The sequence below is a fragment of the Pygocentrus nattereri genome, chromosome 14 (assembly GCF_015220715.1).
Source record: "Pygocentrus nattereri isolate fPygNat1 chromosome 14, fPygNat1.pri, whole genome shotgun sequence".
NCBI lineage: Eukaryota > Metazoa > Chordata > Actinopteri > Characiformes > Serrasalmidae > Pygocentrus > Pygocentrus nattereri.
In genome coordinates, this window is record NC_051224.1 from 11963950 (window position 1) to 11967500 (window position 3551).

Here is a 3551-nt window from a genome sequence, read left to right on the forward strand (position 1 = left end):
CAGAATCAAGAGTTTGGTGCCCTGAAAAGACCTTAAAAAGCTCATTCTCATGCTTTTATGTCCAGTAGAGTGGATACAGCAATGGTGTCCTAACCCAAAAAGACCATTAAACATCTGCAGCTTATTTAGAATGTTGCTGCTAGAGTTTTAACCAGGACTAAGAGAACAGGGCACATGTCTCCAGTCCTAAAATCTTTACACTGGCATCCAGTTTGTTCCAGAGTACTTTGATAAAGTGGTGCTACTAGTCTTTAAACCGCTGAATGTTTAAGGAATATAAAGCGAGTAGGTGTCTTAGATCAGTTATTAGAGCCCAAACTAAACATAGTGAAGCAGCATGTAGCCCTTGTGCTGCATACAACTAGATCAAACTGCCAGAAGATTTTAGACATGCCCCACAGAGATTTTTAAATCCAGGTTAAACACTTTTTTCACGAGTCCTTTGTTTTAATTTCTTTTCATGTTTTTATTCTTTACTTTATGTGCCTTATACTTTCTTTTAAATGTTTTGTAAGATTTTTATCTTGTTTCTTAAGCACTTTTCTTCATTTTTTCTTTTGTTTTTTTTTTTTTTTTTTTTTGACAGACTGAGAAAAACAAAGGATTTTAATACATTTATTTAAATCAATGTGTCATCAAATGTGTGATTAAAATCAAACGTGAATTCCTGTCATGTCATGTTTTTCTTAATGTGGGGAAGTAATTAAAAAACCCAAATCGTACTGAAAAAATCGTACTGAAACCCAATTGATTCAGTAAAACAATGTTTTTAATACATATTTGCTTATACTTTGGGTACATTCAACATTCATCAAATTGTCTTAAAAGAAGATTTTTTCTAAATTCTGGTCTTAAAAAAACAAAAGCACACAGTCAATCCAGTGATGTGGCATGGTTTTGCCAACACAGTAGCCCAGTTTCATTTCAGACTCTGCTGCTTTGCCCTATCCACTCCGTGCCACTGATGCAAAGTTCCTGTTGTCCATGGAACCCCTGCTGCATTTTTTTCTGTGATCATCTGGAACTGAGTAATGACATAAAATGATTAAATAAATGTCCTTAATTTCATAACTGTAATTGTTTTCATAACTATTATTTATGCAAGTTTCCTCCATTCTAATGATGCACATTTTAACATGATTTATGTCCACTTAATGTAACAATAAATTTAAAATCAGCATCTCAACTGTTTTAGCAGGAATTTACATTAGCCATGTTTATGGAAGCTGGCGCCTGAAGCTCTTGATAGGTGAAAATGTGGCCAATCGTTGCAAAGCAACATATTAATTTTGCATAACAATGCAATGCATTGCATAAAAACCCTGATTTTAAGTGTTTCTGCTGTTCAGTACCTGCATAACTAAAGCTACTCATTACTTTGAGGGCTGTGGTTTCTATCGCAGAAATATCACAGATTTTGATGCCATTCAGAGAGCTAAGATGTTGCATTCACCACAACTTCAAAATCTTACCATTCCCATATGACTAGGTTTCATTCAGTGAACTAAACTCAAATGCATTTAGCATTGAAATCAAATTCAAGCTAAAAATAAATGTGCTTAAAACCAGAAAGTCAAAATATGTAATAATTAATTACTTACTTTCTTGAACTTTTCTTTGACTTTTTTCTTCAATTATTTTCTCCCCAAGCAGGCATTTATATACCACAATAGTTAAATGTAAATTATTAAATTGCACATATGTTAATTAAGTTCAGTAGAAGATTGCTTGTTGGGTATTGAAAATTGGCCACCCATACCAGTGCAAACTGTTATACACCATCAGGAATCTTTTAGTAAATCTGGGGGCCCCTGTCTTGCTTGCTGATATACTATAAATTTAAAGTCTAACTAATGATAATGACTACCACAGTCTGTCTAAATTATCTAAATGCATGATGGGCTAATTTGCGTATCGCTGATGATTGGATGCTTATGTGGGGTTCTAATGAGTTACGATTTAAAATACAAATTACCTTCTCAGCATTCTCGATTGAGGGGTCTTTCTCACCACACAGTGTTGCCTGTCTGAATTGAACCTGCTTCATTTAACAGACTCCAGATCCACTGCTCACTGTTGTCCAACTAAAGTCAAAACAAATGACATAACAGTAATGCTTTTTCTCATTATATATTTTCTTCACTGTTTTTTGGACTCAAGATGCATTTGATCTTGTTTGAGACAAGAATAACCAGTTGTGTTTTCCCACCCAAACTTGCGCGTTTTAGATGACATAACAGTGAAGTAATAACCCTGAAGTTGTTAGTGGGGCCCATGGCGGCCACAGAGCCCTAACCAGCTGCTTATGTTGCTTATTAGGTAGAGCTGGAATCTGCACCTCAGACCTAGTTACTTAATTTTATGCATTGCTGAAGAGTCTTTAAGGTATTTGTTATCTCCATAAATCTCACTACAGCAGATGGTGTTAATTGTGCTATCAAGGCCAACACCAAGCCATGTTTCACTTACAATAGAAACAACATCAAGTCATTACAGCACATATTGTCTTGCAGCTGAGTCTAAGTGGTCCGATCTTAGGTGGCAAAACTAAACAGGAAATTCAGAGCTACATTTCAAATGAAGCAATTCTGGTGTTGTGTTTCATCCATTCAAATTCAAATCAGTTTACCGTGTGAGGGACAATTGGAACAGAACCAGTCCAACTTGATTGTGGTTCAATCTGGCAGCAATGAAAATCAATACAAATGAAATGTTCAAATATCTCCTCGTATCCTTCTCATTCACATCCCTGCCCCAGGCTCATGAGAGTGAATCACACACGCATGCATGTTGAATTCTGCTCATTTGTTCATGCCACAGTGAAATGCAATAGAGGAATAAAAAATGAAAAGATGAAGATGGAAAGTTGTGTAGAGAACAGAAAGGAGGGGGGTGGTGTTCAAGTGACAGTGACACTGACACAAACAGACAGCAAAGAGATGATGTCATGTCCCCTAAACCCCGACCTTGCTGTCACCATGGTAATGAGGTGGCTGTGTAAGCAGGTAGTATTGCTGATTGTTTTGGAGCCTTCTGGAAGAGTCTTCTTACAGTACAAAAGCTCCCGAAATTAAGTGCACCATTTAAAAATAAAGCTAACTACTATGCTTTTGAGAGTGAGAGAGGAACGGGCTTGAAGGAGAAGGACTGAGGGAGAATGAAAGGGCTAGGGGTCCAAGAAGAATGAACATTTAATCTGAATGAAATTGGACCTGGATTGTTATCATCTCAATTAATTAAGGCTCATTAGGGCTAATAAGACTGATGCTCATTATTGCAATGCTGGCACTCTCGGGCACGCTTGGTAATTGTCAATAGGGGGAGTGAGATTTATAGAGTGTGAATGAAAACAGAGATGAGAAAGGCAGGAGGTATAAAGAAGGAAATAGATAAATAAATAGAGAGGGGTAAAAACAGCAGGTGAGAAAGAGCATTTGAAAGTAGATGGCGTAGTATGGAGAGAATGTAATGAACCAGAAAAAAGGGGTTGTAAGCAGAAAAGAGGGAGGATGAGAGAAAAGGCATGAAACATTAGCACTGAAAGCACTGAT

General features: G+C 36.8%; 1 long non-coding RNA gene across 5 annotated transcripts in view; it reads right to left on the bottom strand.

Moving 5' to 3' along the window:
* Positions 1-751: 751 nt before the first annotated feature.
* LOC108412439 overlaps positions 752-3551 on the bottom strand; it is a 5582-nt gene continuing 2782 nt past the window's right edge. For 3 of the 5 annotated variants that reach the window (XR_005131422.1, XR_005131420.1, XR_005131421.1), the window contains exons 2-3: positions 1976-2084; positions 752-1024 (exon numbers count right to left, since the gene is read on the bottom strand). This is a non-coding gene — a long non-coding RNA (uncharacterized LOC108412439). The remainder of the gene's footprint in view (positions 1025-1975; positions 2085-3551) is intronic. The other 2 variants (XR_001856657.1, XR_001856658.1) reach the window with 1 other exon arrangement.